Source organism: Papio anubis, chromosome 9 (genome assembly GCF_008728515.1).
Source record: "Papio anubis isolate 15944 chromosome 9, Panubis1.0, whole genome shotgun sequence".
Taxonomy (NCBI): Eukaryota; Metazoa; Chordata; class Mammalia; order Primates; family Cercopithecidae; genus Papio; species Papio anubis.
The window spans coordinates 49365827-49392813 of NC_044984.1; positions in this window are offsets into that span (position 1 = coordinate 49365827).

A 26987-nucleotide genomic window follows, 5' to 3' on the forward strand; every position below is an offset into this window, starting at 1 on the left:
AGGAGACATCAAGGCAATAGGGAGGAACAGCTCTTCCAAGGACCAAAAGCCAGGCCAGCACTTTCCCCAGTAAACCAGATTTGGTGGCTATGGCAGGGTAATGGCTGAACCTAAAGCAAGGTCATGGACTAGATGACCTCTTGAGATGCATTTTTTTTTTTTTTTTTTGAGACAGTCTTGCTCTGTCACCAGGCTGGAGTGCAGTGGCGCGATCTCAGCTCACTGCAACCTCCGACTCTCTGGTTCAAGTGATTCTCCTGCCTCAGCCTCCTGAGTAGCTGGGATTACAGGCACACACCACTATATCCGGCTAATTTTTGTATTTTTAGTAGAGACGGGGTTTCCCCATGTTGGCCAGGATGGTCTCGGAGATGCATTTTAACACAACGGTCATCAACAGTCCAGAAGACCCAATACCTAGCTAGCCTCTAGCTAACCCCTTCTATCCCCAACCCTCTAAAAGGTTAAATTTATTCTTTTAACAAATATTTATTGGATATTCCTATGCGTCAGATGTTATGCTAAGTGCTGGGGATACAGTGGAGCATAAAAGAGATACAGTCTGTCCATTGACACACAGCTTATGGCCTAGCAGGAGCCAGGGCAGTGGTGGGTGAGTCATGATCAGCCATGAGTTACGAAAGTGGAAGCACAGTATACTGCAGAATAAGGGGCATCAGGAAGGAGGTCAGCGTGACCTCTGACTGCAGGGACCCTCTTCTGCCCCTCCACACTAGCTCCTGTCAGCACTGTGGTTAAACACCCAGCCTCTGGAGAAGTCTGCCTAAGGCCAAATCCTAGCTCTGCCACTTAGCAGCTTTGTAACTTTGGGCAAGGTGCTTAACCTCTCTGAGCCTCAATGTTCTCACCCTTAAAACTGGATTAACAATAGGTATCCCTATTATCATAATATATAGTGAGGGGTAGGAAGAGATAATGTCCATAATGTGCTTAGCGCCCCTTAAACACTTGCAACTGTTTTCTCCTTTGATTCTTGAAAAAAAAAAAAAAAAGGATGAAGAATGGGGATTTCAGTGCTTTCAGAACTGATGGGGAAGTTGTCTATAGAAGCATAGCTCCTGCCTCTTTTCAGCCAGGTCCTGCTTCTCCCCAGCCTCGCTGGATCAGCTATTGTTGATGTCCAGCTGTGTCCTCATCAGCATGGACAATCACCCTGTTTTGCTAATTAACACCCGCCCTGTTAATGATTAAATCTAATGACTTTGACTTGCGGGTGGGAGGATGGAAAATTCCCCAGCCACAGGACAGGATGAGGGTAGGTTTCCAGGAATGGGAGGGCAAGGGCCCCTTGGGCTCTGGACATGTTCCTCTAGGTGACCGGGGAGCAGATGCCTGCTTTTCTCTTGGGGCTGCTCCGCAGGGGAGTGTGTACTGGGGGGTCATTTGAAAGTTACAGCCCAGCCCTCCTTCCCCGGTCCTCCCAGGCTTGGCAGAGGGTACTGGGCCCCAGCCCCAGCCTTGCATTCGTCTTGTCAAGGGTTAGCCGTTGCTTGTTGCTGTGGCTGGAGCATGGGGTCAGAAGTGAGAAGTCCCTAGGACTGCTGTAACAAAGTGCCACTAACTGGGTGGCTTAAAGAACAGGAATTAATTCTCTCACAATTCTGGAGGCTAGGAGTCTGGATTCAAGGTGTCAACAGTGCCATAGGCTTTAGGGAAGAATTCTGTGTGCCTCTTTCAGCTTTTAGCAGCTCTGGCGTTCCTTGGCTTATGGCAGCATAACTCTGATTTCTGCCTCTATCTTCACAAGGCCTTCTTCCCTCTTTTTTTTTTTTTTTTTTGAGGCAGGGTCTTGCTCTGTGGCCCAGGCTGGAGTGAGTGCAGTGGTGTGATCTCAGCTTGCAGCAATCTCTGCCTCCTCGTTCACACAATCCTCCCCCGTCAGCCTCCCGAGTAGCTAAGACCACAGGCGTGCTCCACTACGCCTGGCTATACTTTGTATTTTTAGTAGAGACAGGTTTTCACCATGTTTGTCAGGCTGGTCTCGAACTCTTGACCTTGGGTGATCCACCCGCCTTGGCCTCCTAAAGTGTTGGGATTACAGGCGTGAGCCCCCGCACCCGGTGCTTCTTCCCTCTTGTGTGTCTGTGTTCTCTCCTCTCGAACAAGGACACCAGTCATTGAATTTAGGGCCCACCCCAAATCCAGTATAAGTTCATCTTGAAATTGTAATTAATTACATTAGCAAACACCTTATTTCTGTATTCTGAGGTTTTGGGTGGACCTGAAGTTTTGGGAGACACTAAGCAACCCACTACACGTGGGGAGAGTGCCTGACAGGGCAGGGAGATGGTCAGTGCTCTAGGATTAGGATAGGGGGTCCTGCCAGAGCAGGCATAGGAGGCCAGTGGCCCCCTGTCTCTCTCCCCTCCCCAACAAGAGGAGGATGTGTTCAGAATCCGTGGTTGGGGTTGGGCTGGTCTCAAGAGGCCTTAAAGAGGAGGCTACTAGTGGTGAAGAGGGGGAAGAAATGGGAGCAGCGGTGTTCTAGACTGGAGAAAAGAAGGCTGAGAGGAGGACTTGGAAGGGAAAACCTTGGGTCCCTGTAATTTAGTCCCAGTGGAAGGGGAGACTGTAACCTGTGTGATGAACAATCACAACTCGTCGTATGATGAAAAAATGAAGTTGCATTTTGCTGACATAGTCCAAGATGCATTTTGGTTTCATAATACTTGTTGTTTCCCAGCATTCCTTTATACTTTATTGCAGGGTGGACAGGGGTCAAGTTTTCCTTGCTTCTGGGTGAAAACCCAGGAAAGCCTCTGAACCTTGCTGCTCACTCTCAGGTGAGGGACAGTCTCTATTCAGAACTTAGAACAACCAGGCCAATATATGAATCAAAACCTGAAACCATTCAGTGTCACTTCTCCGGGCTGCTGGGCCCTGCTTCGGTCAGAAGCTTGTGTGGGAAAGCAGGCTCTGCTCGGCTTCTCTGTCCTGCTCTCCCTCCTGCTCTGTCCCCAGCCTGGCCCTTCCCCCGCCCTCACTAGAAGCTGTTTCAGGGTCAGGTGTGTTGGTGAGGGGTGGGGTGGTGCAGAGCCGACTGGCAGGGGTAGATCAGTTTTGAGATCGCTTGGTACTCAGCCGCCTCCATCAGTTGGTACTCAGCCTCCTCCATCAGCTGGTACCACCCTCAGACTCTTTCTCTGTGTTCTCTGGTGATTATTCTCTGATGGGGGTTTTCCTGGGTCCTCAGGGTTCACCTCACCTGTGTCCCAGGAGTTGAGACTCCTTCCTCAGCTGCTGGGGTCCTTTTGTTCATTGAGGTGGCCCTATCGCACAGGATCCAAGATGGACCCAGGGGAATGCACTGGTCTCCTTCTCAGGGGCCTGTAGCTGGTTCTTTCCTGATTAGGCAAACCCTGTGGGGCAGGCAGGGGTCTCAGCAGCAGCTCTGCTGGAATGCCCACATGTCCCCAGTCCTCCCTCTCCTTCCAAACTTCTGGGCAGTACTCATACTCCAGAACACTCTGTTCCCAATGCTGGGGGCCACATTCTCAGCCCTTGGGGTAACCCGTGCAGGCATCTCACTGGGTTTGCTATAAGGGAGTAAGCGCCTCTCTCCTTGCTTGGGAGGGCGGGGATGAGGCTGACAGCACAGTTTTCTCCATACATTTCCTCCTCACAGAATCCTCCCTCCCCTCCATACTATGACCCTCTTTTATATCCTTGATCTGGCTGAGGGGATCAGAAACTAGTTTTTAAAATTTTTCATATGATGCTTTGGTGCCTCGGTTTGAAATTTCCTTTGTTGTATCTTGGTGCCTGGAAATTATACTTTTATATCCTTTTACAAAAGGACCTGAGTTTGAGACTGTGCCAGGAGGGAGGGGTGTCAGGCTCTAAGTCTATACTAGCAACTTCGCTTCTCTTTGTCAAGGAAAGCGAGACACAAAACAAACATTCCATCCCAGAGGTGGAATGGCCAGCAGAGGGCAGCAGATCCTGCTTAAAACACTGCTTCCCGCCTTGGACTCATTGGTGCCAGATTATTTCATTCAATCTCCAGAGGCCACATGTCCCCCAGGTGCTGGGGCTCAGCTCTCATGGCATCTCAATCAGTTCCCTGGCATTAGCCCCGCTTCCTGGCTCTCTGCGGTCTAACCACCATTCTTCCTTTTTGAAGTATCAAAAATGAATCAGTCTGCATTTGATGCTGACAGCCATGTACTAAGCACCTATGTTGCAGAGATCAAAGCCATACTCTCTACCCTGGAGAAGCCCAGCTGGCAGAGAGGCTTGTGAACAGAAACTAAGAGCTGCAAAATAGTAACTGCTGTTGTAGAGGCAGAAATAAGGACTTTGGGAACATTGAGGAAGGAGCAGCCTGAAGGAACTAGAGAAGGCTTTGCAGAGGAGGGTGAATTGGAGTTAGGCTTTTTTTTTGTGTTGTTGTTGAGTAGGAATTCAGGGAAGAATAATGTGAGCATAAGGGGGAAGCAGATTAACACATTTCTGGTGGACAAGGGAGGTGAAATTAGCAAGGGAGGCGGAGAGGGGGTAGCAAAGAGTGGTGGCTAGGGCTGTGTTTGGAGACTAAGGGGAGACTGGGGTCTTGAGGGACCCTTGGGGAGACACCTTAGCAGAAGAAGAGCTTCCTTTTCCTCTCCCATTTTCCAGGAAGAGGGTCTGAGGCTCTGGGGCTGCAAGGATTTTATTGAACTTAGAGGTTGTTGGAAGAAATGGAGGGGGATGGGAGCCTTGAACTCTTCAGAGAAGCAACACTTGAAGGATTCGATGTTGTTTAGCTGGGAGAAAAGAAGATTCAATGTTGTGTAGCTGGGCGGGTGAGCTTGGTGTAACAGAGGGAGTGAGAGCGTGGGCTTTGGATGGAGTCAATCCGGCCTTGGAACAAATCCTGATTCTTCCGATACTCCAGTGACCTTGGGCTTGTTGCTTTACTTCGCTGATCTTATTTCCTTATCTAAGAAATAAGAATAATAATAATTCCTACATCTTAGAGATGTTTCAAGCATTGAATGGGATAATATACACAAAACTCTTAGCACAGTTCCTGGTTACTTCTCATTAAATGCTATTATTTATTATTAGAATGATTGTCTTTAGATGTTTTAAAGGTTGTCCTGTGGAAATAAGAGTGCACTTACCTATGCTGCTCCACCAGGCTGAACAAGTTAGAGGGAGACAAGTTTGATGGGCGGGGAAGCTGAAGGCCCCATCTAAACCACCAGGGCCTGGAGGAAGCTGCCTCATGCGGAAGGAGTTCTCTGCTGATGGAGGGATCCAGGCAGAAGCTGTCTGGGGGCTCTTTCCAAATCAATGCTTCGGGATCCTGGGTTGTTGTGAAATTATGCGTCAGTCTGTAAGTGAAAGAGTCCATGATTCTACTTGAAGGAAAAGGGCCCCTGGGACAGGAGAGAAGGAGCTGGCAGTAGAAAGAATCAGTGCTTTCTAGTCTAGGGCCCCATAATCTGAGGCCTCAACTGTTCTGTCTCCTTGGGTAAGGGAGGACTTGCAGTGGGCTCTATGGAGGCTGTCCTGGCCCTCTGCCTACCTCCCTGTGATGGAACTCCATATTCTGTGTAGGAAGTTTGGAAGTGAAGGGGGACATTCTTTTTTTGATAAGACCCTTTCCCACCCCCAATAAGAGAAAGTCCCCATTTTGGAGTCCCTCTACCTAAACATGTGTTGAGAAGCCCTTTCTGCGCTATAGCTTCAGGCTTTCTCACTTCAGGCTTCCTCTGATGCTGGGTTAGGTTCTGTGGGTAGGTGATCTTCCCCTCACTTCTGCAGGAATCCTGTAGAGGTGAGGGGGGAGAGGACTGGGCTTTTGAGCAAGAAGGCTTCTCAGTCCCTCCCAGCATCCTTTTCTTCTAACCACACTGGGAAAGGGAGACCTTTATCTGCTGCCCCTTCTCTGTGCCCATTTCCATTACAGGGGAGGACTTTGCTCCCTTCCTCACACGGGGATGGGTGTCAGAGTGAACCCTTCTAACCCCTACCTGTTCCTTACTTGCTCTTTTCTAGAAAAAGAAAAGTAGCTAATTTTGCTGATCACTCATTCATTTGTTTATTCAATTCACTTATGAATTCAATTCAAATTCATTCATCGAACTTCAACTCTTTGCACAGTAATTACTGTTCAAGGTACTGGAGAGAAAATGGTGAATAATAATGATTGATACGTTCCCAGGTTTCATGGAGCTTACATTTTTGTGAGGTAAAAAAGTATATAGACAAGTAAATGAATGTATAAATAGGAAAATTTCAGAGCACAGGAAATGCAATGAGGGGAATAAACAAGGCGAGGTGACAGAAGTAACTGGGGGGAGGATGGGTGGGAGTGACCAGGGAAGCTCTCTGATAAGATGACATTTGAACCAAGACCTGAAGGGTTAGAGGGAGTCAGCTATGCAGACAGCAAGAGGAAGAGAATTCTAAGCAGAGTGAACAAGGATGAAACTGGGAAAGAGGCTGGTGTGTCCAAGGACCATGAAGGGCGCCAGCGTGGTCATGCTGTATTGGGCAGGAAAGCGGAATGAGATGAGGTTGGGGGGATATTTGGAAGCCAGACCACACAGGGCCTTGCAGACCCTGGTAGAGAGTTTGGATTTCATTTGAAGTGTAATGGGAACCACCTGATAATTTTAAGGAGCAGACATGATCTGACATATACTTTGAAAAGACCACTTGTCTAGTTACTGATGGAGCCTGGATTGTATGGGGTTAGAGTGGAGGCAGCAAGGTTACTCAGAAAGTCATTGCAGGGGTTTGGGTGGTCAACAACGGAAGTGGAAACAGGGTGGTGGCAGAGAGATGGGGAGAGAGGGGTGAAGTCAGGATATATTTCAGAGATAGAATCTATAGCCTTGTTGGTGAATTGATTGTGGGGATTGAGGGAAAGGCAGAAATCAAGATTGACTCTTGGGTTTTTAGTTTGAGTAATTGAGTATATGGGGGTGATATTTAATGAGACAGGAAGATGAGGTGGATAGGTCTGTTAAGGCATTAGTTCAGGGGTAGTAACAAGATTGTAATGGCATGACTTCAACAGAACGGAAGTTAAACAGAGATAATATGGTGGCTCCGCAATATTCTGGACATTCTATCTCGTTACCCTTTCTTTTCAATATGTAGCTTCCATTTAGTGGCCGAAGATGGCTCCTCTACCTCCCATATCTTTATCTCATTCCAGTCAGCGCAAAGGATTTAGAAAGGAGAAAGGGAGGACACACTCTTTCTGTCAAGGGCACCACCCGTAATTTGCCCTTATTGTATTTGTTCATATCCTCCTGGCTGAAACCTAGTCACATGGCCATGTGTCTGTAAGGAAGCTTGGGAAATGTAGTCATTAGCTACATCGAAGAAACGGTAGGGTCAGCGAATCGGAGGTCTGGACCAGGTCAAACAATTGTTACAACTGGGCTTCTACTGTAATGGAGATGGAAGGGCAGGGAGTTGTGGACAGAGGGTGGGATTCTTAAATTTAGGATTTTGGAAGTGGCTGTAGTGACGCGTAGGCTGAGGTACAAAGGTTAAGGACTGAGAAGCCAGAGTGTTCGGGGGTCATCGTCATGAACACTGACCGTCCTCAAGAATGAGGACAGGAGCAAGTGGGAAGAGGAAGACCAGGTGCTGAAGTTAGGGGCTCCCTTTAAGGGAGAGGGGTTGGTAGGAGGGGGCAGCATGTGTTCTGAGCTTCAAAGGAGGGGAGATTTTGGAGTAGACAGGAAGAGGAATGGTTTAGAAGTGGCAGTGGAGAACAAGGAGGAAACTACTTCTTCCCACCTTCTGATTCTGAGGTGGTTGGTGGCTAAAGGAGAAAGCAGTTTCCACTTGAGAGTGTAATAGAGGTTGTCAGAGTCTCAGAAAATCTGAAATTACTATTGTTATTACTTTTTTTTAAGGGACAGGTTCTTACTCTCTCACCCAGGCTGGAGTGCAGTGGCATGATTGTAGCTCACTGCAGCCTTGAACTTCTGGGCTTGAGTGATCCTCCCACCTCAGCCTCTGAAGTAGCTGGGGCTACAGGCATGCGCCACCATGCCCAGTTAATTGTTTTTATTTTAGAGACAAGGTCTTGCTATGTTGCCCAATCTGGTCTTGAAAACCTGGCCTCAAGCGATCCTCCCACCTTGGCCTCCCAAAGCTCTAGAATTACAGGCATGAGCCACCACACCTGGCCTTAAAATGTTATTTTAGATTAAGCAGTATCAGTTGAAAGATGGGAGAAGAAAGAAGGAAAGAAGAGTATCAGTTGAAAGATGAGAGAAGAAAGAAAAAAAGGGAGATTAAGCAATGAGAGAAAATTCAAAACAAGATATTGGGATATCAAGAAATTTACTGATCACCAATCAGGAGTTCTAGAAGGCATAGTAAAAGGGTTTGGCAGAGAGAGACTGGGCAGGGAGAATTGGGCTAGATTTGGGGCTGTCAGAGCCAAACAGTGTTGGGGTTCTGGATGACAAGTATATCTGGAAGCTTTAGCTTGGACCTGTAAGTGACTGTGGTCAACAGAGAGACAGGACCTGAGGATCTTGGTTGCCCACCTTTCTACAAGAGGAATCAGGACAAGGACTAGACCTTGGTGCCGACCTGAACGGTTTCAAGGCCTTTGGTGACTGATTCCTGTGGCTTAAGGGGGGATGTGAGTGGTGGTTAATCCCATAGAAGATGTGTGGGAGCAGAATAACTAATGGCCCCACAAAGATGTCCACATTGGAAATCATAGAACCTGTGAGTGTGTTGGCTTACATTGGCAATAGAGAATTAAGGTTGCAGATTGAACTTAGGTTGCTAATCAGCTGGTCTTAAAATAGGGAAATTCTCCTAGATTATCTGGGTGGGCCTGGTGTAATCTCAAGCATCCTTAAATGTGGACAAAGGACTCCAAAGAGAGAACCAGACTGGTGGCAAGGTGAGAAGCCTTGGCCGGATGGGGCTGGCTTTGAAAATGGAGGAATGGGGCCATAGGCCAAAGACTGCGGACAGCCTCTAGAAGCTGGAAAGGGCAAGGAAATGAATTCTCCCCTAGAGGCTCCAGAAAGGAACGCAACCCTGTGGACATGCCTTGATTTCAGCCCAGTGAGACCCATCTGGAACTCCGGAACTACAGAACTGTAAAATAATACATCTGTGTTGTTTTAAGCTGGTAAATTTGTGGTAATTTGTAATTAGAAAACTGATACAAGATGAAAGGCTCTCTTATGGGTGACTGCTCCTTCCCGCAGGGTGAGATGCTATGACAGCTGGTGAGACAGAACATTTATTACACCACGTTTCACCAGGGGGTGGAGTTAATGCATCAACAGGAATGTTCCTCAATAGCTTTGCCTCTTTCTCTCCTGCCCTCTCTCATGAGGGTGCACATTTGGATAGGACTTCACCTCCCCACCTCTCCCCTGGGGGATGCCTGCTGTTTCTCACACTGTTTAGTGGGAGAAAGCCCCTTTTGGGCTTGTGTCTCGATAGCATTCTCCAGCTCAGCCTTGCCAGGGAAGTCAGAGTGCTGTAGGTTCCCTGGCACTTGTCTGGCCGTTAATACAACTGATGCTTTGGTCTCCTTTTTGCTCCCTGTTCTCTGGACACCTCCATTGGCCAGACTCAGAGGGGCAGAGGGATGACGTGCTGGTGGCCCTCCCTGGAGCTGTGATGGTGGAGTCAAAGACTGGTCTTGGGGGACCCAAATACAGTGGATTTTGACAGCAAACGCTCTAAAGGTAACTCTGACCTGCAGCTGTGTGGGTGCAGCTGAGGCTGGAATGAAATTATCCCAGTTCCACTTGGTACAGAGCATAAGGCTGTGAAATTTTGGCTTCAGATGATGTGTGCTGATATTTAGTAGGTGATGCTAGGTTGGCTGTCCAACTGATTGTCTACTTTGGTTTCCTTTTTTTTGTTGTTGTTGTTCACTTTTTTCTTAGTTTTTATTTACCATTTTTCTCTTGTTCTTTTTTCTCACCCACGGATGCGGGTCCCAATGTCTGCTTTGTTCTGAACTGCTTTTAGGGTGGCCAGAGGACTCGGGAGGGATTTTGTTTACGGCCTGATCACAGGCTCCTGAGATTATTTCCTACCACATAGTCTCAAAGTGGCTTGGGTTGGACATTTATGAAGCTCCAGCCAGGGTTTCAGATTTCAGAGGCCCACTGTGGGATTAACCCCAGAGATGTGGCGGACTTCATACAGATAAAAATAATGGGATCCTTTATGTGGAGGAAATGTGACTGTGGGTGAAAGTGAAGAAAAACTCCATGGAATTACTATAAATTTGAAGATATGGGAGAAATGAACAAGTCCTGTACCTGGAACACTCTTTAGAAATCATATTTTCCTAAAGAATCAAGGAAATATGGGGTTCATATAAGATACAAGTCTTGGTCTTATAGTGAGAAAAGTCAGAGAGAAAGGGAAAAGAAAAAAGAGGGCAGTTCTGTTGATTGAGTTGGGAGAAAAGATGAGATTTTCTTGGGAGAAAGGTTGAGTTCATAGAACCCATGCTTGAGATACATTAAAAGAGAAGGGAAATGGCTCCATGCCTAAATAGTTTTAAGGATGGAACTAGAAAAGAGCAGAATATTTATTTCTAGATCAGGGAGGGTGAATGGGGCCTGGAGGGATTTAACAACGATGCAAAACAGTTTGAGGCCGCTAGAGGGAGCGTTGACCCAGTCACTTGCACAGAGTGAGAGAAGATGATCAGGAAGTTTAGTGGTGAAACATTATTAGGTAAATTTCAAAGGAATGCAGGTTTTTTTTTTTTTTTTTTTTTTTAAATGGGGGCTTGGGGGCTGTTATTGCCCATGTCCTGAGGAAGCATGCCACAGAATTACTGAGAAGATGAAATACACTCTAAAGGGAATTCATGCATGAAATAAATAGATCTAGTCACATCTGAAATTCTGTTTTCCAAAAATTTAAAACCATACAATTGTATACAAACCATAGTTGTATACAATTATGGGGTACAATGTGATGTTTTGATATATGTATACATTGTGGTATGATTGAATCAAGCTTACATTTCTCAATATCATAAGATGATAGAAATATCCTAAGCCCCCACTTTGAGAGAAGAGGCGGTATGCATGATCCCACCCGCCGAAGGCAAACTTAATGCCAACATTAGTCACTCCACAAGAGATTTCTCCCACTTGTGAAGTTGAGGCTTTCTCTCTTCTTGCAGATACCACTTAGTTTCTACTGCAGCATGATACTGGCATTAGCCATGGGATTCCTGCACAGCTCAAGTGCCCCATGTGTCTTTTGAGCCTTGAGGAGGAGACTGACATTGAGATGCCTTGCCATCACCTCTTCCATTGCAACTGAACCTTCCCTGGCTAAGCAAGACAAATTCCTCCCCCTGTGCTGCCATGAGCTGCTCACTGATAATGACATGTAGGAGGAGCACAGATGAGATGAGGCCCACAAGCAGCAGCAGAAGTGTGGCTGGAGAAGCTGTATGGAGCCAGGTACACCTGAGGCACTGCGGCTGAGCGCTGGCCTCCATGACATCTTTTTCCTGCACCTTGAAGCTGTGTCAAAGGTTTTTTTTCTTCCACCTTCTACCCGTGCAAACAAACAAACAAACAAACAAAAAACTCTCAGAAGCCCCACAAAAAAACCACGCACTAGGGCCTGGGCATGTCATTGCTCTGGGGCCTGAGAATGTGCTTGTGTTTTTGAGTTTGGCTGGTACGGAGCTGGTGCTTTTTGGTATTATTGCTTGGTGGTATTTTATGTATCCTAGTTACTCTAACTTTGAAAAGGAGGGACCCATGGGCTCTTTGGGGTTGGATTAAGTCAACTTCGTAGATGCTAGAGGAACTACTCACATTTCAGGGGGAAAAAGATCAGGATGCAGCCGGTCCCCTGCCTCCAGACATAGCAGCCTTTCCCTGACTTCCAGGGAACACGCCCCATGCTGGTGGCTCTGTGTCCTCCTCATCCTCTACAGATTTGTGAGGTTTCACCACAATCCTTCCCGTAGTTACACCCGAGAGGTCTGAGGCGGTGGCTTACCCCAGGCCAGACAGAAGATGGAGATGCAGGTACCTAACCCTATCTCCACAATGGGAAGCTAAAGTGATAGGGAGAATGTATGTACCCTTCCTTTCCTTTCCAGATCTTATTCTACCAAACAGTGGGAGCAACAAAAATGACAAAAACCACTCCCAGGCTAGGTGCGGTGGCTCACGCCGGTAATCCCAGCACCTTGGGAGGCCCAGGCGTGCAGATCACCAGGTTAAGAGATTGAGACCATCCTGGCCAACATAGTAAAACCTCGTTTCTACTAAAAACACAAAAATTAGCTGGGCATGGTGGCCCGCGCCTGTAGTCCTAACTACTCAGGAGGCGGAGGCAGGAGAATTGCTTGAACCCATGAGGCGGAGGTTGCAGTAAGCTGAGGTCGTGCCACTCCACTCCAGCCTGGTAACAAAGCGAGACTCTGTCAGAGGAAGAAGAAGAAGAAGAAAGAGAAGGAGGAGAAGGAGAAGAAGAAGAAAACAAAACCACTGTCTCCACCCCATCTCAACAGGTCACAAAATTTTTCATGTTTGAAGGCCCAGCCAGAGCCTGGCACCTGGTTGGGGGAGACAAAGAATGAGTTTTTTGGGAATGGATTTTCTATTTATTTATTTAGAGACATAGCCTTGCTCTGTCACCCTGGGCTGGAGGGCAGTGGCGCAATCACAGCTCACTGCAGCATTGAACTCCTGGACTCAAGTAACCCTTTTATGTCAGCCACCCAAGTAGCTGGGACTACATGTGTGCACCAGCATACCCAGCTAATTTATTTATATTATATATATATATATATTTAATACATATGTGTGTATATATATATATATTATATGTGTGTGTGTGTGTGTGTGTGTATATATATATAAACAAATAAAAAATAAGGATCGGGGTCTTGCTATATTGCTCAGGCTGGTCTCAAACTCCTGGCCTCAAGTGATCCTACTCCTAAACTGTTGGGATTACAGGCGAGAGCCACCATGCCTTGCTGGGAAATGAATTTTCTTTAAGAATGGAGATGTCTAGACAAATGGACATACCTAGATGCCTTTTGAATGATACTCTGGGCTAAGGATGAGTAAAAAATTGGGAGGGGAGGAATTTAGGACTTTACTTTTCTTGCATTGAAAGGTGTATTTCAATTTTGTTCTTTGTTCCTTTTGAAATTAGGAGGATCGCTTGAGCCCATGAGGCAGAGGTTGCAGTGAGCGGAGACTGTGCCACTGCATTCCAGCCTGGGTGACAGAATGACAGAATGAGACTCTGCCTAAAAAAAAAAAACAAGAAAAAAGAAAGAAAGAAAGAAAGAAGGAAGGAAGGAAGGAAAGAGAAAGAAGGAAAGAAAAAGAAATTAGAAGAGGGTTTATGTTCAAATTTAGGATTTTTTTTTTTTTTTGCTGATGTTGAATTATTATCTTTTATGCTGCTACATAGTGCTTATTTGTAACCCTCAAGTGAGCTCTCCTGAGCAACATGACCGAGCAGATTGGAGAGAGGAAATAGAGTCTAGGGAACAGTACAGTCTTGGAGTTAATTTGTGTCCTATTTGAACTCAATTCAGAGGCTTGGGTACCAATAGTAAACTTGTCAACTCACCAATTTCAGGAGGAAAGAATTGTGGTGAGAAGCTGTACTTAATGTTTTTCATCTGAAAATGGAGATAACAAACTTTTTAAGTCTTTTGCAAGGGCTAAATGGGTAAATATGTATAAAGCATTTGGAACTAGGGCCTGCCACATAGTAGGAGCTACTGTATATTAAATCAGTGAGCATATAGTAAGGCCACAAAGGGCCAAATGTCTGCAGAGTGGAAGACCACTCTGATGTGCTGCTGGTCTTCTCTCCCGCAGCCCTCCAATCACAGCTGTGGCTGATGGCAGATCTCAGGCTCACCTGTTAAGCCCAAAGGCTTCAGAAGAGAGAAGGCTGTCTTCTGTGACTCTGTGTTGGGGGCATTCCTTCCTATCCCCTCCCAACAAGAAAAGCAGGTTGGGGGGAATACTTCCCAGCCTACCTTTCCATTCCTTCCTTCCTCCTCCCTGAGGGAAGAGTAGATGATCTTACAGATGAGAGCCTGATAGTGTCTTATCCAGCCCTGTTTCTGTTCATTCAGTGAGTCAGTCTGGGTTGGGAGTGTGGGCAGGGGCCCTTTAGCCTGAGGTCTCCTATCCGGTTTTCACAGAGAGCCCTGTGCTGTGGGCTGTGGCACAGCTGTCCAGCCATTAGCAAGATGGATGCTTTGATCCTCACTGGGTAACAACTCTTATATCCTTTTCTATATTGGCCTGAACTGGAGGATCAGAAGGATGAATCTGGGGCTTCTTAATCTGCAAGACACTTCCATGTTCCTAATATCATCCACTCAGGAAACTTCCCTCCAATTTTTTTTCTTGAACTTCGCAGGCTCCTACCTTCCCTCCTCTGTTATTTTGAAAATAATTTTTGCCTTATCTTAAGCTATATCTGGAGAAAGACCCATAATAGAACTTTCGATCTAGCTTGGGAGATATTTTTGGTGGAGTTGTGTGTTCTTCCACTGGGGGTAAGGTGGGTAAACTAGGGAAAGTGGGCATGTGGCGACTTTCTGTACTAGGAGAAAGCAAAGGGAGGAAGTAGATTATTTTATGTCTCTCTAGGTCTGAACATATTTCCAGATTTTCCTGGGCCAGGACAGACCAGCTCTGCATTGCGGTAGGTCAGTTGCTCTGTTGATCTTCTGAGCACATCTTTTTATGTGTCCTGGAGGTAGGACACTAGAGATCCGAGATGTTTCCCTTCCTGCCCTCCTACCTGCCCTTGAGTGACAGCTTCCCTTCTTCTGTAGGACAGAAACCTTCGTTTTCCCATGCTCTTCTTTACCCATTGAGTCTCATGTGCTGTTACAGTGAGAACTGGCCAGGGTTGGGAGGAGACAGGCACATATTAGGGAGATGGGCCTGGCACATGGTAAGCACGTGGAGGGTGTTTGTTGAGTGGGTGAATGGGAGTCATCCACTCTGTGGTGAAGCAGAAGTCTTGGCAGATGAGGGTGTAGAGGGTGTAGAGGTGGAGAGAAGACAAGAGGTTACAGGATGAGACATTGGGAGCACAGAGTGCAGTCCAAAAATGTGCTGGGAAAGGAACAGAGAGCTTGGAGAACTAGGAGAGGACAGTCTCCTGGAAAGTGAGTGAGGAGAAGTTTCTGGAAGGAGTAATTGTGTCCAGTTCTACAGAGGCCATCGCAGGATTTGTTGATGTTTGTGACTCTTTGGAGAGCAGTTGTGGAGGCTGGATGGGTGCAGATGGTAGACTGTAGGGGCATGAGGTGTGCACAGGAGCTGAGGGGCATGGGGCAGTGCATTGGTGAGGTGGGGGCAGTGGCGAGGAGGGTCCGGACTTTGCAGAGGATGTTTTGGGATGTGGAGACATAAGCAGGTTTGTAAGCTGAGGTGGATGACAGGTTTAAACTCAAAGGTCAAAGGGATAGGGTAACTAAAAAAGAAGCCCAGTACAGTGGGGGCATCCTGCCTCTCTTCCTGAGCCCAGCAAAGCCACCACAGAGTCAGACTTGGGACGCAATGCTTTAATGCACATTTTGAGGAGCTGAAAGATGGTTTTGGGATGCAGCCTCTCCCACAGCCCAGTCTGGAATTCAGGCACCCTCATCATTAGGGCCTCTTGACATCATTGGCGCTAGGGATTAGGTTTTTCAGATAGTTCATGATTCCTTTCGAAGCTTTGTCCAGATTCTTCCTGACTTTATGGCCCAGTTTGGAGAGTTTTCCCTCTGAGGTGGTTGCTGAGGAGTATTGGGAGGGAAATGTCAAGTTAAGGCTGGTTCCCTTCCACCCTCTCCCCTCCACTCCAGCAACAGCCTTTCAGAGGACTGGCGATCAATGCTTCATTTGACTCGCACTTACATTTAGTTCTTGTTCCTCCACAGCCTCCTTTCTCTTTCTAACCCCACCTATTTCCACCCAAGTAGCTCCCAGCCCCTTCCCTTTCCTGCTCAATACCTGCCCAGCGGCTTCCCCCTTCCCTGGCTCATACCAGCCCTGGGCGCCCGTTCTGTAGTCTCTTCTAATTGGAGCTTAACATTTTTGAAATTGTCCTCTTGGGGCATGGGCTTTTGACTCTTTGCTCTTTTGACAGCATTCTCTTTGGAAACCAGCTCTTCTTTGGAGATGAAGGACTCCTTTGAGAGGTCTTCATCAGAAACGTGGTCCTTCTTGGGGTGGCTGCTAGGGGTGACCTGGGCAGCTGGAACCAGGAAGATAAAGGGAATGGGGGGCGGAGTGACAGCGCATGGTGAGAAGCAGCCAGCCATCCTATGTCATGTCCCTTAACATGTGGAGCCTATCAGGGTTGAGTCATTGCCTAATTAACATACAAGTAGGACTGAGGTCCTGTACCAGAATCCAAATCTATGAGCACCTGAAAGGCACATCTCTGATTTTGAATGCCATTGATTAGGAATTCCACTTTCCCTAGCAAATTTACCTTCCCAATGAGAAGAGGTTAACTTTGCAAACATAGGTCCCATTGTCTGGCCCATTGGAGGAGTTCAGTAAATATTGTTTTTTTTTCTTCTGAATTCTGGGTATTGCTTGAATCTGCCTTCTCTGGCTTCTCCAAGGTAGACTGGGGGAAGCTAGCCTGAGATTAAACCATGTCTATGGATAATACACAAAGCAGAATCCCGCAATGTTCACGGTTTTGGGCTGTGGCAGTGGGGAGCCTGGAACAGATGAGCCACTCCAACATCCTCACCTCCATGAGCTAAAACCCTTGACCTGCTAGCACTTGGGTGTGAGGTGTGGTCCCCACTCCTATCTCCAATGACTAGCCAGCAGAAAGTGGGGCTTGCTCAAAACAGGTTCTTGGCCTCTGGGCATTTTCACAACTAGCGCAGCACAGAAATAGGATTAAGGTTCATTACTAGGGAGGGTTTCATCTTGCTCCACTTTTCCTGGATATGAGAACTTGTATCATTTACTGGACAATCTTTACCACACTGCCGATCATTTTCAGTTAGATGCCAGCATGAGATTCCCAGCAGGCATCTGCAGGCTGAGTCTCTGAGTGAATTTCACCTTCTGGCTCTGAAAGAGAAGAGGTTAAAGTCTTCAGAGGTCTCAAGACAGTTAACACATGAGTTTTTCCCTCTGTAACCCCTTCTGCCCCAGCATTCTCAATCTTCCTTACCTTCCTCTACATCCTCCTTAGCATTTCAAACATACTTTGTAATTTATTTAATATGTTCATTGTTTGTTACTTTCTCTTAGAATGTAATTTCAATGATGACTGTTTATTCTATTAGTGTATCCAAGTGCCTAGAACTATGTGTCTGACACAGAGTTAGTGCTCAGTAAGTAGCTATGGAATGAATGTGTGAGTACATATTGTATAGAGGGAGGCACGGAAGTCCAGAGAAAGGTAATGACTCTGCCTGGACTATCCAGCATCACCAGAGACTGGAATCTGATCTGAACCTCCGTTGACCCATAGTGCATCCTGATTTGGATCTGTTTTGGCCCCTCTGGCTCCAGCTCCGGGCTTTCTAGGTAGCAGAATTCCCGGAATCATATGCCCTAGTCCCTCACCTCCATACCTAGGACATCCAGGTGTGAACTTTTGGTTCTGCAGCTTTCCATCTCTCCACGCAGCATATTACAAGGATTAAGGAAGGCCCTTCCTAGTGCTGAGGTCTCTCCAGCTGACAGCTCAAAAACCTTTAGGGGACCGAGGGGTGTGGAAGGAGACCAGACTCACCATCAAGGATGGCGAGAGAGGTGGAGGCTAGGCTGGCCAGCAGCAGGACCATGAAGAACTCCATGGTGGAGCTGTAGCAGGATCAGTTTTTCTGGGGGAGGCTGCTGAGAGTTGCTGAAGAGGCAGCCTGGCAGGGCTTTATTTACTTTGAGGTAAGGATGGACTCTGGGGAAACTGGGCCTGGGAACATACTAGGTTTCTCCTCCCAAGTTTCCCATTCTGAATAGGTTTGTTTTTGGGAACTACAGTTTCTGGAAACCAGTTAACTGGAAAGTAAGGCCCCCGGCCTTCCCCCTGGCCCGGACCATGCCAAAGGTGTGTCGGCTCCAGGTTTCATCCCCAGAAGTCCTTGGAATAAGGACCTGGGTGTGAGTTTCCCTCTTTCATAGTACTCATTACTGTGTAATTTTACTTTCATTTGTATGATCATTTAATTAACATCTATCTCCTCCAGAAGAATGAAAGTTCCAAAATGGCTGGGATTATATCTGTTTTGCTTGCTATTGTTTTTCCAGTACCTAGCAGGTATCTGGCACATAGGAGAGTCCTAGGAAATATTAGTGGAGTGAATGAATCAAGGGATGGTCAGGCTGTCCTCTAGAGCAGTGGCCCCCATCCTTTTTAGCACCAGGGACCAGTTTCATGGAAGACAGTTTTTCCATGGCCAGGGGGAGGATGGGGATAGTTTCAGGATGAAACTGTTTCACCTCAGATCATCAGGCACTAGTTAGATTAGCATGCAACCTAGATCCCTTGCATGTGCAGTTCACAATAGGGTTTGCACTCCTATGAGAATCTAATGCTGCTACTGATCTGACAGGAGGCACATCACGGTGGTAATGCTCACTTGGTTGTTGCTTACCTCCTGCTGTGTGGCCTGGTTCCTAACAGGCCACAGACCAGTACCAGTCTGTGACCTGGGGGTTGGGAACCCCTGCTCTAGGGTGTAGATAAAACTCCCCATCAGTTCAGGAATGAAGGCGTGAGGCAGTTACAGAAATTCCGACTATATGCCAAGTAGTATCCTGAGTTTGTTCCCATGGGATATCTCATTTAATTCATGATGGTTTGGGAGGTATGCGTTATTTACCAAGGAAAAAAAAAACTGATGTTTATAGAGGTGAGGTTACTTGCATAAGGCCACATATATGGGTGGATTTGAACCCAGTTCAGTCTAACTCCACATCTGGAGTCTAGCGCCTCTAAAAGTGGACAAGATGGAGCAGTCGGATGCCCAGAAAGGCATCTGGAGAGCAGATGAGGGTTGTGCGTAGGACCTGGGTCTTGGTGGTGGGCCTAGGAACTGATCTGGTTGATCTCGTGTCCTTCTCCAGCTGGAAGTTTGATATTCTCTCTGAAACCTCTCCAGGAAGGAGAAGGCTGCTGTACCCTAACACTGAGTCTCTTGTCCTCAGCAGGGAGCGTGGCTTGCTGGGAATGTGCATAGGTAAGGTAATGCCTGGAGACCACAGTTGGCTGTGCCAGCCAGTGTGAGACCTGTGCCGGGGAGAGCCCCAAGGGGCTGGCAGTTTTCTTCCAATTGTTCTGGCAAAGCTCTCTCTTTAGGCAAGGTGGTGTAGTGAAGGAAGTTTGTCTTGGGCTGCCTCCAACCACCCCTTCCTCCCTGACTCCTCCTCTCACCAGCAACCTCTCCTCCCATAGCCCAGGGCACTTGGGAACAGGACGGGGGCAGATGAGGGCATTCACAGCAAGTCTATGAGGGTAGGGTTTCAGCTCTGCAAGCTTATTTCCTAATATACATAATTCACATGTTGAGGCTCTCATCATCTGCAGACTAGGCTATTTTAGTTTTTCACTGCTCTTCTGGCTTCCAGTCTGTCTCCACTACAGTCCATTCTTCATGCTAATGCTGGAGGGATCTCACGAAGTTCATGCCACTTCTGTACTCAAAAGTCTTTAATGACTATCCATCACCATGGGATAAAGTCCAAACTCCTTGGTCTTCCACCTTCACAGCCTCATTTCGTACCCTTGTGAATTATTCCCTACTCACTGGAGTGTTATACTTGGGTTCATGCCGTTGCTCTGTCAGGAATCTCCTTCCTCTCCATCTGCCTGCTATGTTCCCACAGCATGATCCAGATCAGATGTCATCTCCTCCCTGGAGTGAACACAACCTTCTCACCATCCCTCCTCCCTTGGTTAGTCACTCACCTCTGTGGTTCTACGATGCACTGTTCATATCTTTATCTTTTCATTATTACATTCCACTACTGTTTATTAAGTGCCTGCCAGGCAGCAAGATTTGGAGATATAGTGGTGAACAAAATCACCTGGACCCTGGCCTTAGGCCTTTGTTGTCTAGCACTTATCACACTCTATTGTAGTGATCTGTTTTGAAATCTATTGCTGTTACTGGTCAGTTACCATGTTGAGGACAGGAGCCATAGCTTACTTGTCTCTGAATCCCAATTTATTTAGCGCAGATCTTAACTCTTGCTAAGTTTCCAGTCTGGTTTTGTCAAATGAGTCAATGTGCCTTTTCAAAGATGGCCCCTCAGGGATTTGTTTGTTCAACAAAGTATCTCTTTAGTGTGTGTGGCAGGGGACTTCTGAGAGGCCTCCTCCCACACAGAGTTCAACAAGAATGTCTGCCCTACACCAGGTATGGTGTGGGTGCTTAAGCTCCAATGCTGAACAAAACAGACCAGGTCCCTCCTCTCCCGGGTAAGGGTGCCAGATAAAATGTAAGTCACCCAGATAAATGTGAATTTCACAGAAACAATGAAAATGTTGTCAGTATGCCTCAAATATTGCGCAGTACCTAAGTATGTCTCAAATATATCTGAAATTGCATTTAACTGGGTGTTCTGTGTTTATTTGCTAAATTTGGCTCCGAAGGTTCCAGACCAGCCTCAGACTTGGATTAGAAGCAGGCAAGGCTTTCCGTGTCCATCCTTCCTGATCTGTCCTTCTCAGAGCCCAGTCTCATCCTGGGTACTCAGTTCCGGGAAATATGTCCTGGAGAGGTGACCATGTGTCTGCCACACCTATAACTCCCTTCTGAGAAATGAGGTCACGTGGTTCTTTGCATACAAGATGCCAGACTTTGGGTCAGATGTCTTTGTTACCCTAACCACTCCTATTTGTGAGGAAGTCTGGGCTTATTCAGAAGTAACAATCAACAGGCTGGACACAAGGGAGCCCATGGCCTCTCAGGAGACCTGTCCATTTTCAGGGCTTTCTACTGGATGGTTCCTAACCAGGCGAATGAGGTCACTCTCAGTGAAGTTTGAGTCAGACAGACAGAGAGAAAGCAAACTCAGAGATGTAAAAACAGTAGAAGAAGAGAGGCCAGGATAGAGGGAGGGAGAGATGAAGACTCCCGTCTAGGGGAGCCCCTGGGCCTCAAGCTATGACAAAGTGACTATCCTCAGAGCGGCTGAAGGGGCTCACAGCCCAGCGGGTCTCTGCTTGGTACTCCGTGAAGCCTGCTGCCATGGCTTCCTGATCTTCCTTCCTTCCTTCTGTCACTTAATGGAACCTGAGTGAATCATGTAAACTTGAAAAAGCCTATTTTTAAAGCTCCACCCACCCCACCTCAAGCATCATTAGCTTTTAGTCAGGACACATGGGTCCAAGATTCAGCTCCGCCACGGACTCACTCCGCAGTCCTCAATCGGCAGCCGCACCCCCCAACCCCTGCCCCACTACCACTTCTCTGGACCTCATCCTTTTCCTCAGCAAGGAGAGGGAGAGTCCAGATGGATCTCCCAGGATCTCTAGGACTCCTGTTCCAAGACCTGACACCCTCTTGGAACAGGGGTGGAAAACTTCTTGGGAGATTTTTATTTCAAGAAGAACGGCATCAGGCTGGTTGCTCTCAAACTTCACAACCAGCTGGGGAGTGCATTTCAATCCCCTTTCCTCTCCAGTTAGTAGGCCTGGGATGCAGCCCAGGAACCCACATTTAAAAAGCAGCGTCCAGAGCGGTTCTGATGCTGAGAACAGGACTACCCTACGCAGACAGAATGGCTTCTACACCAAAGTTTAAACTTATTTTCTGGTAAGGATTTTGGGAGGTAGAGAGTCTGTTGTTTTGGTTGTGTGAGTGTGTGAGTGTGAGAGTGTGAGTATGTGTGTGTGTGAGAGTGAGTGTGTGAGAGTGTGTGTGTGTGAGAGTGTGTGTGAGAGTGTGTGTGTGTGTGAGAGAGAGAGTGTGTGTGAGAGTGTGTGTGTGAGAGAGAGAGTGTGTGTGAGAGTGTGTGTGTATTTGTGTGTATGTGTGAGAGAGAGAGATAAGGGGGGACATCACCGTGGGGGCTGCTGCCCTGGGGCAGTGGGGCTGGAGAAGAGAAGGGGAAAAAGGAGACCAACATTCTGTGAGGTCTGACCTTGAGCCAGGTGCAGGATTATTTAATTCTCATAGGAATCTACAGGGTAGTATTGACAGTCTCTGACAGACTGGGAAAACTGAGGCTCAGAGAGGTTAAGTACATTTACCAAAGTGACATAACAGCAACTGGCATGGCTGGGATTTGAACCTGGAACTGCTTGGCTCTGATTCCCATGCTCTTCCCATAATGTCCCACCCACACCAAACATCGCTAGAGTCAACGTCACAGTACAGTAGCCATAAATCCTTGGCTTCCTGGTGGAAATCCATTTCACACATTCTGTGCTGTTTCCCACATATCCATTGACTATTCTAGGAAATCAATGTTTCTGCCTCCAAACACTTCCCAAACTTCACCTCATCCCCTGTTACTGGAATAGGGAGGAAAAAAAGTCATCGACAGGGGAGCTCAGTGGCTAACACGGCCAGAGGGAGCAGGTCCACATTGGAGATGGGAGAGTCATTAGAGAAAGGAGTCAGGAGAGAGCCAGCACAGAGGAGATAACTGCAGAGAGGTTCCACTGCCGTGGGACCCTGGTGTGGGTGGGGAGGGCAAGCAGCTTCTGTCTTGTTCCCAGTCCGGATCTAGCAGTTCTTTCTGAGTGAGTCTCTATTCCCTTCTTCAGGGTCCATTGCTGTCATGTCCATTCCAGCCATATCCAGTTTCTCCGCAGGAAGCTCTGAGCCAGACTTGGCTCAGCCTGGGCAGTCTGTGAAAACACACTCCCTCTCCATCTGGAAGATGGGGCCTTGGGAATGTTACCCATGTGGGCTGGCTGCTCAGTGTCCCACATAGAGCCCCATGAGCCGGGTTGGGAGTGGGTGAGTGGCCGTGGGTGTGGAGCTGGATGGGCCAGCTACACGGAAAGGTGCAGTTCCTGGCATGCCTCGTGATCACTCACCCATCTATGGGTAGGCTTTTTCCTTTCCTCTTAAAGCCCTTAGGAGTCAGTCGTCAAACTACACAAGCAATTCCCAACTGGATGCTTCGTGTCAATAGCTCTGTTCAGCAGGGTTATATTCCAGTGTGAGGACTGTAAGCTGTGAGAAGGGGCCACAGCCAATCAGGATGGTTGGAGGGTAGACACCCTGAAGGCCAGGGCACCTGTCTTTCCCACTTGCACATCAGGAGGTGAAATACAAATGGCAGAGTACACAGTCAGAGGATGGAGGTTGTTCTTGGGGAAGACTGAAGATCAAAAAATTTTGGAATTCTGAATCTGGAAGGTATCATGTGACTTGTGAATCACAGAGAGGACTCTAAGTAAGGGAAAACCAAAACAGGTTGCGGTTGTGACCCATCATGGTCACATCTGTGTGTTAGGGAGATTTGTATTCCCACTAATTCCCTCCTGGGCATGGGGAAGAGGGTTTAACACTGGGGCCCTTGTTTAGGGATGTACTGGCTTCATAACAGAGACTTCAGATGCAACCCAGAGCACCCAATTTCCTACACAGTCTCAGGTAGGATGCTCTTACCTGGGAATAATGGACAGTCCAATTTAGTTGGCTCAAACAATAAAAAAGGCATATCTCATAATGCAAGAACCCTAGAGGTAGGCTTGGTAAATTCAGCAGCTTAATGAATTCACGAAGGACCTAGATTCTTTCCGTTTCTCCATCCTACTCTTTTCTGTCCAACAGCCTGGTCTTCTGGCTACCTCTTTTCAGGTAGCAAGCTGGCTGCTGCCACACCAGGTGTCACATCCTCACGATGTCCAGAGGCAGAAAAATGACCCTTCCCTTCCTGTGTTACCTTTTACGATCAAGAGAATCCTTTCTTGGGAGTCTTGATAGCATACTCTCTCTCATGTCTCACTAGCCAGAATGGCATCACGTGTCTTTGTGGGACATGTCAACCAGGCTTTGGCAAAGGCAACGGGACCACTTTGATTGGCTCTGGCTGACTGTGATTCATCTCCTGATGGGGCCTGCCTCCCCAGAAACACATGGCCATGAGAAAGGGGCGTAGGGAATAAAATCAGTCTGTCCACAAGGAGAAAGGGAGGTGCAGCTATTAAAAAGGCAACCAACAGCATTTAATGGGCATATTCAACATTCTGAACCTGGGGTTCAAATATGTAATGGTTTTATTTTCCTTTAATTGCTGCCTTGAAAATGCTCCGGGGAACCTCCATTTCTAATCGTTTAATAATATCTCTGGTATATTCTATAGGTAAGTCCAATTTAACATTTCAATTTCACATCCAATTCAACACTCACTTTCTCTACCTCCTTTTTCTTTCTTCTAGTTTGTTCTCTGCTCCTCCCAGCTTGTTTAAGCAAGAAGAAACAATCAATGAAAAGAAATAAACATCCCTTATCTGATTGCTCTCAGACTCTTTTCTCGGCTAGTACAGCTTCTTAGGCCAAGACCGGCTGATCATGTCCTCTTTGTGGCAAGAGGCCAAATGATGGCTGTCTCAAGGAAGGGGTGCATATGGGAGTATTTGGGGCACCTGCAGGACCTCCCTACTGTACAGTTTTCTCTTTCAACCACCCTCAGCAGCCATTCGGCAGTCCACCCTATATCTTCTCACATCGGGGGTCTGCTGTCAAGTGACTGCCCCTTTTGAGTCGGATACCAACAGAATGGCTCAAGTCACAAGATCTGTTTAATCCACAGGAAACTCTTGCCCTCTTTCCATACCAACCAGTATAAAAGGCTGCTTATCACACTCCTTGCCTCCATCTAGTCTTCTATTTTTTCCTCTATTTGAGCAGGCACAGAGGGCAGATCAGCAAGTCCGCTGTGCAAGCAGGTGTTGAATTTGGAATGAAATTTCATTCTTCCTTTTGGCAGGCACCAAGCCCTTGCTGCTTGGCTTGAGGGTGGAGGGAAGGGATGACAACTCATGACCCTAATAAATCTCCGATATTTTCCTTCTCGCTCCTGTTCTTTACACATACTGGGGACTAGGGTGATGGTGACAGGACAAATTCTGTGACTTCTGAATCAATCCTGAGGGATGTGTGTGGTGCCTCCTTGTTGGGTCTCTTTAGGTTGTAGAGTACTCAGCACTTTACTGTTTTCAACTTGTAGCTGTAGTTACAATAGAGATTTTATTTGGCATCTTTCCAAGTCATCCTACCACCCTAGCCTTTCGAGTAGCTGGGACTAAAGGTACATACCACCATGCCTAACTAATTAAAAAAATTCTGGGGGGATAGAGACAGGTTTCTCTATGTTTCCCAGACTAGTCTTGAACTCCTGGCCTCCAGTGATCCTCCCACCTTGGCCTCCCAAAGCATTGGGATTAGAAGTGTAACACATGCACCTGGCTTTATTCAGCATCTTATTTTAGGTGTCTGCTACAGTTCCACTTTTGGCTGTCCATCATTTATAAACACCGTTTATCACATATACATACTTAAATGTTTTTGTGCTAGATGAAACACATTGCCTCCATCTCTAAAAGAAGACACCCGAAAGCTTCTCATCTGTTTACTGTACCTAATTGCAGATCGAGATCTCAAGCCTAGTTGTAATTCCTTGGTGTCCTATGACCTATGTTTACAAGATATACATCATTGAAACATACAGTATACACTAGTGGAGAAGGAAGACTGGAACATAATGAACAGTTCCATCAAAAAAGGAATGATGATAAATTTCTCCAGTAGCCAGTGATTCACAGTAAATATTCTGCTGGGCAGAAATAGCAAGGATGCCCTGCCTAGCATTGAATCAGCACCCTTTGCTGGCCAATTTGTCAGCCCTCAGGTCTGTTTTCTGGAAGGATCTACTGTCTATTGTCCTTGAGGGCCATTATCTCTAGGGTGGACATTGAACAGAATGCCTCTGAGGGGATTTACTTCACTTTACAACAAGCCTATTTAAAGGATTGGTTGTATTCATTTTGGCCAATTCCTACCACACTCATTCTAAATCAGCCTTCCACCCAAACCATCCAACTGAAATTGCTCTTGTCAAGATAGCCATATTACTAATTCTAATAGTCAGTCCTTAGATCTCTTATTTTACCTATCAGGAGCATTTGACACAGTTGATCACCTCATCTTCTTGGAAATACACTTTTTCTTTTGGCTTCACGGACACCACGTTTTTCTGTCTTTCTTCCTGCCTCACTGGCTGCTGCTTCTTTGCTGTTATTTCGATAACTTTCCCCAACCTCTAAGTATTGGAGGAGACATTTTTCTCTATTTATAGTTCTTTGGCCATTTCATTCAGTTTCATAACTTTAAATCCTATGTATATCTCGTCTATGTATTCATTGGTCCTAAATGTGTATCTTCCAGCTTAGACCTCTCCTTTCAACCCCAGCAAAGAAAAAAAGTGGAAAAAATTTCTGAAATATTGGTGGGAAGGAATAGGATGCCCTATATCTATATTTCTTCTCTAAAAAGTACTTCATGTTGCTGTGTCCCTTTGGTCTTCTTCCCCCACATCCTGCCATGTTAATTTTTCTAGAATTTTAGTTTTGTGATGTTATAGATTTAGTTCTATGACATTCTCTTCTTCCTTTCTTTCATTTCTGTAGACAATAATTGTTATCTTTCCCATATCTCTTGGGGCATGTTTCTAGGTTGATTTATCTGAATGCTTCTATGATTGTTTTCTAAGTAGAACTTTTTGTGGCCAACCTTTTGAGTGTGGTTTTATTACCACTACTATTTAAATGATAATATCACCTTTAAAAAATATGAATGTTGAATTGTTGTCAAAGTCCTTTGGAGCATTGTGAGGATATAAACATATGCTTTTTATTTGTTAACCATTTATATATATATGCACACAGATATATATTATATATTTATTAACCGTATATATTATATATAATTATATTCATACATTTTCTAATATCAAACCATTCTTTCACTCCTGGCATGGACTCTCTACTTGCTGCTAGATTTTATT